The following is a 15023-nucleotide window of genomic DNA, read 5'->3' as shown; positions in this document are numbered from 1 at the left end:
TTTTTTGTTTTTTTTTTTTTTTTTAAAACCTCAAACTGCAAGAATAAAATAACAGAAACCAACCACTTTTATCTGGTGACAGGCCCACTTTAAGTGATGAATAAAAAAAAAAAATCTGCATTTTCAAAGAAGTTTACTTTGTGTCACATTTTGTGAGACCCGAAGGCCCAATTCATATGTGTTATTGTCTTCTATCTGACATAGAGCACTTTGAAAACTAGCTAACCTTCAGGTCCTGCAAACATTTTGCAGTTTTTGGTTGTTTTTATGCCAATATCGGCGAGATCCACCAAAGTGAACGGATAGGGAGTTGCAATGCCCACCCAGCAGATTCTTCAAAAGTTATGCCAGTAAAGCTTAAAGGGGTATTCTCATCTCAAAGATCCCGTCCCAATATGTAGTAGGTGTAGTAGTAATAATAATATTAGTAAATACCTCCAATTAGAAGTGTGTAGTTTCTCAGATTGGCTATGTCTCTTTCCTCATGTGCAGGCATTGCAGGACCTTAGGTATTCATGGTTACAACCGCTAAACTACCTGTCATCATATTAGTGGATGTAACCATGGAGGAAAGACAGTGAATTTCTAATTGGAGGTATTTGCAAATTATTATTACACCTACTACATATTGAGATAGGATCTTGGAGATAGGAATACCACTTTATTTTACACAAGAAATGTGCAGTGGGTATGGAAAGTATTCAGACCCCTTTACATTTTTCACTTTGTTTCATTGCAGCTATTTGGTAAAATCAAAATACTTTTTTTTTTCTCATTAACCCCTTCACTCCCAGAGCTTTTTTCAATTTTTCGTTTTCGCTCCCCTTCTTTCCAGAGCCATAACTTTTTTTATTTTTCCGTCAATATGGCCATGTGAGGGCTTATTTTTTGCGGGACGAGTTGTACTTTTAAACGACACCATTGGTTTTACTATGACGTGTACTGAAAAACGGGAAAAAAATTCCAAGTGCGGTGAAATTGCAAAAAAAGTGCAATTTCACACTTGTTTTTTTGCTTGGCTTTTTTGCTAGGTTCACTAGATTCTAAATCTAACCTGCCATTATGATTCTCCATGTCATTACGAGTTTATAGACACCAAACATGTCTGTTCCCTTTTATCTAGGTGGTGAAAAAAAATTCCAAAGTTTGCTAAAAAAAAAAAAAAAGCGTTCTTTTGATCGCCCCTTATTGCATTTTAATGCAATGTCACAGCAACCAAAAAAAAGTAATTCTGGCGTTTTTGAATTTTTTTTTTTTTCTCACTGCACCGTTTAGCGATCAGGTTAATGCTTTTTTTTTTTTTAATGATATATATTCTGAACGCGGTGATACCGAATGTGTATGTGGGATTTTTTTTATTTTGATTGGAGTCATAGAATCGTAGAGTTGGAAGGGACCTCCTGGTCCAACCCCCTGCTCAAAGCAGGATTCGCTAAATCATCCCAGTCAGATGTCTGTCCAGCCTCTGTTTGAAGACTTCCATTGAAGGAGAACTCACCACTTCTCGTGGCAGCTTGTTCCACTCATTGATCACTCTAACTGTCAAAAAGTTTTTTCTAATATCTAATCTGTGTCTCCTCCCATTCAGTTTCATCCCATTGCTTCTAGTCTTTCCTTGTGCAAATGAGTATAAAGTTGATCCTTCTACAATGTGACAGCCCTTTAGATATTTGTAGACAGCTATTAAGTTTCCTCTCAGTCTTCTCTTTTGCAAACTAAACATTCCCAAATCCTGCAACCTTTCCTCATAAGACAGGGTTTGCAGACCGGTCACCATTCTGGTCGCTCTTTTCTGAACTTGCTCCAGTTTGTTGATGTCTTTTTTAAAATGTGGTGCCCAAAACTGGACACAATATTCCAGATGAGGTCTGACCAAAGAGGAGTAGAGGGAAATAATGACTTCACGTGATCTAGACTGTATGCTTCTGTTAATACATCCTAGAATTGCATTTGCCTTTTTTGCTGCTGCATCACACTGTTGACTCATATTCAGTCTGTGATCTATTAGTATGCCCAAGTCTTTTTCACATGTGCTGTTGCTTAGCCCTATTCCTCCCATTCTGTATATGTTTTTTTCATTTTTATTGCCCAGATGTAGTACTTTGCATTTTTCCCTGTTAAAAACCATTCTGTTTGTTGCTGCCCACTTCTCCAGTTTATTTATATCTTTTTGAATCCTCTCTCTCTCTTCTCTAGTATTAGCTATCCCTCCTAGCTTTGTGTCATCAGCAAATTTAATCAGTTTACCCACAATTCCTTCATCTAAATCGTTGATAAAGATGTTGAACAATACAGGGCCCAGGACAGAGCCCTGTGGTACTCCACTTGAGACATTCTTCCAACTGAATGTGCAGCCATTTACGACCACTCTTTGGGTCCGATCACTAAGCCAGTTATGAATCCACCTAACAGTTGCCTTGTCCATTCCATACTTAGACATTTTTTCAATAAGGATTGTATGAGATACTTTGTCAAATACTTTGCTGAAGTCAAGATATACTATATCTACAGCATTTCCTTGATCCACCCAATCAGTGATTCCATCATAGAAGGAAATTAAGTTAGTCTGACATGACTTATTAGTTACAAACCCATGCTGACTCTGTTTAATCACTTCATTCTTATCCAGGTACTGACATACATGTTGTTTAATAATTTGTTCAAAGATCTTTCCTGGTATCTCCTTCAGTACTCTGGGGTGTAATTCATCTGGACCTGGTGACTTGAATTCATTTAGGTTAGCTAAGTGTTTCCTCACTATCTTTCTGTTTATAGATATCCTGGATCCTTCTATTCCCTTAATAGGACAGTGAAGAACAGTTGATGTTACATTTCCTTTCTGAGAGAAAACAGATGCAAAATAGGAATTTAAAAGTTCGGCCTTCTCAACATCCTGTCTTACCATTTCATCATTTTCATCCTGTAAAAATCCTATAGCATCTTTGACTTTTCTTTTACTTTTGACATATCCCCAAAATCCTTTATTATTGCTTTTGACATCTCTTGCAAGCCTCAATTCATTGTCAGCTTTAGCTAATCTGATTTGTTCCCTGCAGGTTCTGCAGACAGCATTATATTCTTCTTTAGATATGCCTCCCTCTTTCCATTTTATAAACATTTTTTTCTTCCTTTTTAGCATGTGCTTAAGTTCTGTGTTCATCCATCCTGGTTTCCTTAAATGCTTCCTATTCTTCCCTCTTTTTGGAATTGTTAACAATTGTGCTTTGAGAATTTCATTTTTCAAGATTTCCCATCCTTCCTGGACATTTTTGTCTTTAAGGATATCCAGCCTTTGGATCCCTCCAATTCTCTTTCTGAATCCCTTAAAATCTGCCTTTCTGAAATCTAACCTTGACGTCTGAGTCTTCACATGTCTTCCTCCTCTAGTTATCCAAAATACTAAAATAGCATGGTCGCTACCTCCTAGGGTCCCAGCCACTTTTACCTCCTCAACCATTTCCTCCCTGTTTATAAGGATTAGATCCAAGGTAGCAGTTCCCCTTGTTTTCTCCCCTACCTTTTGTAAGATAAAGTTGTCAGCAAGAGAGGATAAGAATGTGTCTCCATTCAATGTCAGCAAGCAGTTAATCCTGAATGCTATCTCTGTGTTTTCAACTCTGCAAGCTTATATATGGTAACCAGCTTTTCCAGTCTCTGCTCTGAATCCACTCCTGTGTCTCCATTCAATGTCAGCAAGCAGTTAATCCTGAATGCTATCTCTGTGTTTTCAACTCTGCAAGCTTATATATGGTATATAGTTTTTTCAACTTACTCTGCTTGTCCCCTTATGTTGTAAGGTCAAGAAACTTTTCAAAGTGCTTTATGATCCATGTAGTGCTGGACATGTGTTTATTTGACCACAACATTTTATTGGGTCCTGGTGTCTCAATTTAGTGTGATTGATTAACGAGAAGAGAGAGAGGCCAAAAAAAAAAAAAAAAAAAGTTCTAAGTCTTATCCTCCTATATATTCAGACATAGCTTGGGGATAGCATTTATGCAGGGGGCATTTATGCACACTTTATCCAAGTACAGTTTATCAAAGTACTGGCAGTTATAACATGGATGTTAGACAGGGCAGGAGACAGGTAAGACATTTATATACATCTATTGCCTGTACATTTGGAGTACAACAAATATATACCATATGCATTTGTGTAATTTTAATCCTGGCCGCTGCATTCACACACATCCACCGCCCTGGCATTAACTCTCTACACTCCATCCACATTGGCCCCTCGCTTCTTTCCTCTCCTATGTTTAGCACTCATGCTCTTTTCACGTTGTTAAATTGCACAGATCCAGTCAGTCCCACCATTCAACATCAGAGACGCTCTCACAAATCACTTAACCATCTGCTCACTCTTTCTATCCTCCTTCTCCTAGTCGCAGGAGACATTGCTCCGAACCCTGGTCCCCCATGTTATAGAGAGTCAAACCCCCCGACTGCTACACTTAGAAACCCCTCTAATCTTATTAATATTCCCTGCATGCCATCTGTCTCTCTTAATTGTGCACTTTGGAATTCTCACTCAGTGTGTAACAAACTCTCCTTCACTCATGACTTTTTCCTTTCTAATTCTCTTAACCTCCTGGCTCTTACTGAAACCTGGATCCAGCAGTCAGACACTACCGCTGCTGCTGCTCTTTCATACGGGGGGCTTCACTTCTCTCATACCCCAAGATCAGACAGTAGAGCTGGTGGAGGCGTTGGTCTGCTCCTATCACCAAAATGTACCTTTCAGGTTATCCCTCAAGTACCCTCACTTGTCTTCCCTTCTTTTGAGGTCCATGCCGTCAGACTCTACACCCCCTTCTCCATGCGAGTGGCGGTGGTGTATCGTCCTCCCGGCCCCTCCCATCAGTTCCTGGATCATTTTGCCACTTGGCTTCCACATTTTCTCTCCTGTGACATCCCTACCCTCATCATGGGAGATTTCAACATCCCCATTGCTCTTCCCCTCTCACCATCTGCTACTCACCTTTTATCTCTAACCTCCTCGTTTGGCCTTTCGCAGCTTACTAATTCTCCAACGCATGAAGACGGAAACTCCCTCGACTTGGTCTTCTCTCGGCTTTGTGCAGTGGATGATTTTGCAAACTCCCCTCTCCCGCTCTCTGACCACAATCTTCTTTCATTCTCTATAAAGAACTGCCAGGCTGCTCAGGTCACCCCCACTGTCCAGACTTATAGAAACATACAGGCCATTAACACCCAGAAACTTATGAAGAACTTGCAGTCTTCATTGGCCCCTATCTCCTCCCTCTCATGTCCTGATTCTGCATTGAAGCATTACAATGAAACACTTCAAACTGCCCTGGATGAATTTGCACCCCCTATAAATAGAACACCACAACGCAGACGGCGACAACCCTGGCACACGGTGCAAACACGTTTCCTGCAGCGGTGCTCCAGGTGCGCCGAACGTCTGTGGAGAAAATCCAATCTACCCGAAGATTTCATCCATTTTAAGTTTATGCTTAGAACATACAACACTGCCCTTCACCTCTCAAAACAAACCTATTTCAACACCCTCATCGCCTCACTGTCCAATAACCCGAAACGTCTCTTTGACACTTTTCATTCTCTACTCAATCCAAGAGTACAGGCCCCAACCACGGAGCTCCGAGCTGACGATCTGGCCAATTACTTCAAAGAAAAAATTGACCAGATCCGACAGGAAATTATCTCCCAATCACCTCATGCCATGCACTGTCCTCCCTCCCCCACTGCATCTAACTCACTCTCTGATTTTGAACCAGTCACAGAAGAAGTAGTAAGCAGGCTCCTTGCATCTTCTCGCCCAACTACTTGCACCAGTGACCCATTTCCGTCACAGCTCCTCCAGTCCCTTTCCCCTGCTGTCACCCCTCACCTAACTAAAATATTTAACCTCTCTCTCTCTTCTGGTATTTTTCCCTCCTCATTTAAGCATGCCATCATACATCCACTACTTAAAAAACCATCCCTCGACCAAAACTGTGCCGCTAACTATAGACCTGTCTCTAATCTTTCCTTCATCTCTAAACTCCTGGAACGCCTGGTCCACTCCCGTCTTATCCGCTATCTCTCAGAAAACTCTCTTCTCGACCCTCTCCAATCCGGTTTCCGCTCTTTACACTCCACTGAAACTGCCCTCACTAAAGTCTCCAATGATCTGCTAACGGCTAAATCAAATGGTCATTACTCCATGCTAATTCTCTTGGATCTCTCTGCAGCATTCGACACTGTGGATCATCAGCTCCTCCTCACTATGCTCCGTTCCATTGGCCTCAAGGATACCGTTCTCTCCTGGTTCTCCTCCTATCTCTCCGACCGCTCCTTTACTGTATCTTTTGCCAGTTACTCCTCCTCTCATCTTCCCCTTACTGTTGGGGTCCCCAAGGATCGGTTCTAGGCCCCCTCCTCTTCTCCTTGTACACTGCCCCTATTGGTCAAACAATCAGTAGATTTGGTTTCCAGTACCATCTCTATGCTGATGACACCCAATTATACGCTTCTTCTCCTGACATCACGCCAGCCTTTTTAGAAAACACCGGCGATTGTCTAAACGCTGTGTCTAATATCATGTCCTCACTATATCTGAAACTGAACCTGTCAAAGACTGAACTCCTGGTGTTTCCTCCCTCTACTAATGTACCTATACCTGACATTGCCATTTCTGTGTGTGGTTCCACTATTACTCCCCAGCAACAGGCCCGCTGTCTTGGGGTCATACTTGATTCCGAGCTTTCCTTTGCCCCCCACATTCGATCACTGGCTCACTCTTGTCATCTGCACCTCAAAAACATTTCTAGAATTCGACCTTTTCTTACTTTTGACTCTGCAAAAACTCTTACTGTTTCTCTTATTCATTCTCGTCTCGACTATTGTAACTCTCTTCTAATCGGTCTCCCTCTTACCAAACTCTCCCCTCTCCAATCTGTCTTGAATGCTGCAGCCAGGATCATATTCCTCACCAATCGTTACACCGATGCCTCTACCTTGTGCCAGTCATTACACTGGCTACCCATCCACTCCAGAATTCAGTATAAACTTATTACCCTCACTCACAAAGCCCTCCATGGCTCAGCACCACCCTACATCTCCTCCCTTGTTTCAGTATACCACCCTACCCGCGCCCTCCGTTCTGCTGATGACCTGAGGTTAGCATCCTCAATAGTCAGAACCTCCCACTCCCGTCTCCAAGACTTTACACGTGCCGCGCCAATTCTTTGGAATGCACTTCCCAGGTCAATACGATTAGTCCCCAATCCCCACAATTTTAAGCGTGTCCTGAAAACGCATTTATTCAGACTGGCCTATCGCCTCAACACATTAACCTAATCTATCCCTGTGTGGCAGAGCCAAAAGTTTTACCATAACCAGGTTCCCCGCATCATTCTCCCACATGCTTTATGCATCCATTAGCCCTCTGTGTCCGTACTGTCACACACCTAACATTATGGCTGGTCCATACAATCAGGGCAACTGTTACCACCCACCTTTCGTGTCTACCTCTTTCCTCATAGACTGTAAGCTTGCGAGCAGGGCCCTCTTTCCTCTTGGTATTTGCTATAATCTACTGTATGTGATTATTGTTATGCTGTAATGTCTATTGTCTGTACAAATCCCCTCTGAAATGTAAAGTGCTGCGGAATATGTCGGCGCTATAAAAATAAAATTTATTATTATTATTATAAGAATTTCCTTGACCTGTTAGTTTTGCCTGAGAGAGATTCCCAACAAATGTCTGGATAGTTGAAATCTCCCATGACAACTATGTCATATTTTTTGGAGAACTTGGCCATTTGATGCATAAAGAGTTCATCCATATCTTCAGCTTGCACAGGCGGCCTGCAGTAAATGCCTACAATGGTGTCCTTTCCATTGTTCTGTCCTTGTATTCTTACCCAAACAGTTTCCACAGAACTCCCAGTCTCTGAAGCTTCAATCTCTGTGCAGATATACGCGTTTCTAACATACAATGCGACACCTCCTCCTCGTTTATCAAGTCTGTTTCTTGAAAATAAGTTGTATCCTTCTAGTCTTGTATTCCAATCATGTGTATTGTCCCACCAAGTTTCAGTGATTCCAATGACGAAAGGGGGGTGATTTGAACTTTTTTTTTATTTATTTATTTTTTTTTATTTATTTATTTTTTTTTATATAACTTTTGGCATGCTTCAATAGCCTCCATAGGAGGCTAGAAGCATGCACAACCCGATCGACTCTGCTACATATGGGCGATGAGCAAATCTTGTTCAACACCTTCTTTTTCATACTTATTTACCCAGTCCCAGGCTAAATATACCAACCCTACATATTTGAAGCGCCAATTCTGGCACTTAGCCCAGGCTCTTCCCTATGCCCTGTTGCAGTAGTATTAGGGGTTGATGTCAACAGTGGTCACTGCAGGGCCGCACCTATAATGAGGCCATTTGAGCCTGTGGCTCAGGCGGCAGATAGCTGCTGTACACAGGGGGCGGCATTATGCGCTCTGCTACCAACAGCACCTACAATTTAGCCTGCATGCTGGTGCTGCTGGTAGCGTGCAAAGGCTTGTAATTGATGAGGTCATAGGAGGGAAGGAGTCAGGTCCCCCTGATCATGTGACCCCTGACTCCTCCCCTCCTGTGACCTCATCACAGGTCCTTTGCGCATCAGCCCTCGGTCTATCGATCATCTCCATTCCTGCTCTCCTCTGCTGCTATGTTCTATTCTCTACCACAGGACCTGTGATGAGATCACAGGAGAGGAGGAGTCGAGGTCACATGATCAGGGGCCTCAATGTATGCAGGACACTGCTGTGCTGGATGAGGCAAGTTTCTGTGTGGGGTCAGGAGGGGTTTACAGGGTGGATGTAGCAGAGCCGCACGTGTGCGAGGTGTACGGAGCAGAGCCGTATGTGTACGAGGTGTACGGAGCGGAGGTGTGTGTGTGTGTGTGTGTGTGTGTGTGTGTGTGTGTGTGTGTGTGTGTGTGTGTGTGTGTGTGTGTGTGTTGTGTACGGAGCAGAGCCGCGCGTGTACGGGTTGTACAGAGTGGAGCTGTGTGTGTGTGTGTGTGTGTGTGTGTGTGTGTGTGTGTGTGTGTGTATGGGGTGTACAAAACGGAGCCCTGTGTGTACGGAGCAGAGCCGTGTGTATGGAGCGGAGTCGCGTGTGTTCGAGGTGTACGGAGCAAAGCCGCATGTGTACAAGGTTTACTGAGTAGAGCCATGTGTGTACAAGGTGTACAGAGCGTGGCCACGTGTGTACAAGGTGTACAGAGCAGAGCCACATGTGTACGAGGTTTACGGAGTGGAGCCATGTGTGCGAGGTGTACGGAGCGGAGCCGTGTGTGTGCAAGGTGTATGGAGCAAAGCCGCATGTGTACAAGGAGTACAGAGCATGGTCACGTGTGTAAAAGGTGTACAGAGCAGAGCCGCATGTGTTAGAGGTTTACGGAGTGGAGCCATGTGTGTACTGAGTGGAGCCGTGTGTGCGAGATGTACAGAGTGGAGCCATGTGTGTGCGGAGTGGAGTCGCGTGTGTATGGAGCGGAGCCGCGTGTGTGTGCGAGGTGTATGGAGCAAAGCCGCATGTGTACAAGATTTACGGAGTGGAGCCGTGTGTGTACAAGGAGTACAGAGCATAGCCACGTGTGTACGGAGCGGAGCCGCGTGTGTAAGGGTTGTACGGAGTGGAGCTGTGTGTGTATGGGGCGTACAAAACGGAGCCCTGTGTGTACGGAGCAGAGCCGTGTTTATGGAGCAGAGCAGAGCCACGTGTGTTTGGAGCGGAGCCGCATGTATGCGAGGTGTATGGAGCAAAGCCGCATGTGTACAAGGTTTACGGAGTGGAGCCATGTGTGTACAAGGTGAACAGAAAGTGGCCACGTGTGTAAAAGGTGTACGGAGTAGAGTCGCATGTGTAAGAGGTGGAGGCATAAAAAGCGGAACCGTGTGTGTATGAGGTGTGCGGAGCCATACGTGTACAAGGTGTATGGTGGGGAGCATCCATACGACATGTACGGAGCTGAGCAATGTGTGTGTGTGGAGCAGAGCCATGTGTGTATGAGGTGTATGGCGCAAAGCCGAATGTGTACAAGGTTTACAGAGCAGAGCCGTGTATGGAGCAAAGCCGCGTGTTAGGCATCGGGTTCCTGCCACTGCACAGCAGGAATCCAGAGCCTTGCACCCAGCGGTCTCCCATTCTTCTTCAGCCGCAGTGGAGCCTGCTCAGCAGATTCCTCAGTCCTGACGCTCTGCCCAGGCCAACTCCGTGGGTTTGCTTGCTGCTGCCACCTCTGCCACAGCTATGACAATGCATGCTGCTCAGCAGCGAGATTCTCCAGGGACTAAGTCCTCATGTCGGGCCACTGAGCATGCCCGTGGAGTGATCTCCCATTGGAGATCGAGGGTCACGTGCTCAGGTCCTGCTCGTGTTCGGATTGACCCATCCGAGAAGCCAGGAAGGTCCCGGACACCCGTGGCTATAAAAGGTTCGCATGGCTGCTCGCTCATGCGCTAGGATAGACTGTATTTACAGACTATGAGGTGTGAGAGATGTATGCACGTATGAATGTATCTGGTGATTGACTCATTATGAAACCCCTACCCTTGGTACGCATGTGTTGTGCAGCCTAGCCTGCTAGCGCCCAGGCTTAGGTGTAGGTAGGTCAGGGTTTGAGTCAGACATTGGTCCTCACCAGTGATCCAGCACGCCTCAGTGCACGTGCTCCACACTTCACTGCCAGCGTCTTTAGCGGCACTCGTGGCAGCGACGCCGCACGCTCAGTGGGCCTAGAGGGACTCTAACCCCGTGTCCTTGGGGTAACGTTCTGTGGCCGTACACTGTGCGTTCTTTTAGCCGAAATCTGTGAGCACAAACAGGCTCCGGCGTTTATGTTCAGCGGTAGTGCGGCTCTGTGAAGCAACAGAGTCCACCCCTGTACACACCGGATGACGATAACCCACGTGTGCTCTTATAGTATACCGCCATATAGCATCCGCCATTACTGAGCGGCAGGTTACCACCCCTGCACGGTGGACCCCGGGCTGCAAACGCACCTTATTACCATCTTTATTATTTGGTGCGTTCCACCAGCCCTAACATTATCCTAGCGCCAGGGTCTGGCTAGTAATGGCGGATGAACAGCGACTGCTGCAGTACATCCGGCAGCTGCAGGGCATGTTGGAGGCTCTCGAGTGTTCAGCCTCAGCTGCGGATGTTACTGTGGTCACTTTTCAGGCAGCCACAGAGGCTGTCTCCCGTGTGACCACAGCCATCCCTGCCCTGACTTTGTCCCTCCTCCCGTCGCCCGAGAAGTTCTCAGGTGATAGTGCTTCTTGTAGGGGTTTCATAAGCCAGTGCTCTATACAGCTGGAGCTGCTGGCTGCTCGATTCCCCTCTGAGCGGGCTAAAGTGGGATTCATTATTTCCCTCTTGTTGGGCAGGGCTTTGGACTGGGCCACACCGCTGTGGGAGCGTGGTGATCATGTGGTGCAGAGTGTCTCGTGGTTCTTGGACACTCTGAAGCAGGTCTTCCTGGGACCACGAGTCACCCATGACACCGCGCTCCAGCTGCTGGCATAGTCACAGGGCTTGTCCATGGTCAGCCACTTTGCCATCCAGTTACGGACGCTGGCCTCAGAGTTAGAGTGGCCAGATAAGGTCCTCATTTCAGCATTCTGGAGAGGTTTGGCTGGCCATGAGAAGGACGCTCTAGCCACCAGGGAGATTCCCGCTACACTGGAGGAGCTTATCACTGTCTCCACCCGTATAGATCTTCGCTTCACCGAGCGAAGGTTGGAGCGGGACCAGTGCAGGCAGAGGTTTAGGTTGGCACCTAGTTTTGCTAAACCTCTGGAATCTTCCGATCGGGCGTCCGAGCGTCAGGAGGCTTCCCATGAGGGATCCAGGCCCCTGTCCACTCGAGCTCTTGTGAGCTGTCATGTTTGCCGGCAGTCCGGTCACCTTGCCAACCGGTGCCCACAGCAGCTGGGAGAACGCTCGCGCCTAGTGGCCGTAGGAGGTGGTGTGGTAGGGGGCGGGGCTTGGGGGGTGGACCACTGCTTACCAGACGAGGCAAAGACGAGACGGAGACAGCTTCCACTTGTAACAGTTCCGGATTTATTTGTCGTCTTCCTGACCACCAAACACGCACCGCAGCTTCTTTACACCACTGTATCACCAGGCCCGGGTACCTATTCTTCAGCTCCAGTCGCAGTAACGCACCTCGCGGATCTTTCACTTGGGGCTGTCCTAGACCAATCTACCCCCAGCACTTCACCTGCCCGAGGTCGTCTTCCAATCAGTACCCCCGGGGCCTCGTCTGTCCTGCAGTCTGTTGAGTCAGGGTCTCCCCCTGATTGTCTCTTCTCCTTGCCTGTCCTGCGGTCCGTCGGGTCAGGGCCACCCCCCTGACTGTCTCTCCCTTGTCAGTCCCCCTGGCCAAGCTCTTCTCCCCTTCCAATCTTTTTCTGAGCTCCTCCCGGTACTAATCTCTCCTGGGGCCCCGCCTTCTCCTATTTATCCCCTCTCTCACAGGGGAATTTCCCGCCCGGGCTCCTATCTCCCCGCCCCCCCATGACTAAGCGGATTCCTAAGCCCTAAGCTGATGTTAAGTCCTGTACTACTCCCCCCTGCCATCTTGTGGTCAATTCACGGTACTGCACTCCCTTTTCTGTCTTTCCCTGCTGTTACCTTTCTAACCTGTCAAGCTCTGTCCCTTGTGCACAAACCGTCCCCTCCTTCTACCAGTCACATCTGTCCGTCAAGTCACCTTCCCCACACTTGCGCACTAGAATCAGCGACGTTTTCCTCCAAGCTGTCCTTTAAGGGGACACTTGAGTTTGATTCTTCCACTCTGGCGGTGGAGGTTTGCGTGGATTCTGGGGCAGAGGGCAATTTTATGTCGTCAGCCTTCGCTCAACGGCACGCTATACCCCTTTTTATGATGTCTACACCAGTCACCGTCAGAGTGGTGAACGGCGCCACTCTACCCTCACAGATAACCCACCAGACCGTCCCCTTGTTACTCTCAGTGGATCCATCTCATCAGGAGACGATATCCCTTCTCGTCATGCCCGAGGGTATTGACCAGGTACTCCTAGGGGTCCCCTGGCTGCGGTACCACTCCCCCCATATAGAGTGGTCCTCAGGGAGGATTATTGGGTGGAGTAAATCATGTGAGGGTAGATATCTGATGGAGTGCGTTCAGGTTGCCTCCACCGAGGTTCCCGCTGATCTCTCCTCGCTCCCCAAACACTATAGACAGTATGCGGACGTGTTCTCCAAAAAGGCGGCGGAGACCCTTCCACCGCATCGCCCCTATGACTGTCCTATTGACCTCTTGCCTGGTGCTGAGCCTCCCCGAGGTCGAGTCTATCCCCTATCTCTCCCGGAGACAGAGGCCATGTCTCAATACATCAGGGAGAATCTCGCAAGAGGATTCATTAGGAAGTCAGTGTCACCAGCGGGGGCGGGATTCTTCTTCGTCCAGAAGAAGAGTTAGGAACTACATCCTTGCATTGATTGCAGGGGTCTTAACGCCATCACCGTTAAGAATAAGTATCCTCTGCCCCTGATATCAGAGCTGTTTGATAGGCTACGGGGAGCGAGGGTGTTTTCCAAACTTGATCTGCGGGGAGCTTACAACCTGATTCGCATCCGTGATGGGGACGAATGGAAGACGGCATTTAACACCAGGGATGGGCACTATGAATACCTGGTGATGCCCTTCGGCCTCTGTAATGCCCCGGCCATCTTCCAAGACTTTGTGATCAATATCTTCCAGGATATGCTTACCACCTTGGTTGTAGTCTATCTGGATGATATTCTCATCTACTCTCCAGATATTGACTCCCACCGGAGAGATGTTTGCAAAATTTTAGATCACCTGCGGGCAAACTCCCTCTATGCCAAGTTGGAGAAGTGTGTGTTTGAGCAGGAGTCCTTGCCTTTCCTGGGCTATATCATCTCTGCCCGGGGATTGGCCATGGATCCTGCCAAGCTACAGGTGGTGATGGATTGGCAGGAACCTCATTCTCTCAAAGCGGTGTAGCGCTTTATGGGGTTCATAAATTACTATAGCCAATTCATCCCCCACTTCTCGACTTTGGTAGCACCCTTGGTAGCACTCACCAAGAAGGGTGCAAATCCCAAGTTGTGGTCGGAACCGGTCTCCAAGGCCTTCTCCATTAAGTCCCATTTTGCTAGTACTCCCATTCTACATCGCCCCGATGTAGATAAGCCCTTCATTCTGGAAGTGGATGCCTCTTCCGTCGGTGCTGGAGCGGTCCTGTTTCAGAAGGACACGCAAGGTCGGAAGCACCCATGCTTCTTTTTCTCCAAGAGCTTCACACCGGCGGTGAGTAATTATGCCATTGGGGACAGGGAGTTGCTAGCGATGAAGTTGGCCTTCTCGGAGTGGAGACACCTCCTGGAGGGGGCTCGCCACCCTTTCCAGGTGTTCACCGACCACAAAACTTGGTGTATTTGCAAACAGCCCAGCGGCTAAACTCTTGCCAGGCCAGATGGTCCTTGTTCTTTTCCCGGTTCCACTTCACCCTCCATTTTCTCTCCGGGGAGAAGAACGTCCGGGCCAATGCTCTCTTCCGCTCCGTGGTGTCATCGGAGGAAGAGGAGGAGGAGCCTCGGCTGATCGTCCCATCCGAGAGCCTGAGGACTGTGGCTGCGGTTGCCCTTGAGTCGGTACCTCCGGGCAAGACATTTGTCCCTGCCCGTCTGCGACCGGAAGTCCTCTCTTGAGCTCATTCGTCCAGGGTGGGTGAACATTTCAGACAAAACGGACCTCTAAGCTTTTGGCAAGGACGTACTGGTGGCCGCATATGGCTCGTGACGTCAGGGACTATATTCAGGCGTGCGTCTCTTGCACTCAGAATAGTTCCTCTCGGCAGCGGCCCACTGGGCTTCTTTTTCCTCTGCCGGTAGCGGACAGGCCCTGGGAGATGGTCGGTATGGACTTTGTGGTGGGGCTACCCAAGTCCAGTGGCAGCACGGTCATTTGGGTTGTCACCGACCATTTCTCTAAGATGG

Source organism: Dendrobates tinctorius, unplaced genomic scaffold (genome assembly GCF_039654945.1).
Source record: "Dendrobates tinctorius isolate UK_male_01 unplaced genomic scaffold, ASM3965494v1 ptg000187l, whole genome shotgun sequence".
Taxonomy (NCBI): Eukaryota; Metazoa; Chordata; class Amphibia; order Anura; family Dendrobatidae; genus Dendrobates; species Dendrobates tinctorius.
The sequence above is the reverse complement of the archived record's forward strand: the minus strand, read 5'-3'. Positions refer to the sequence as shown.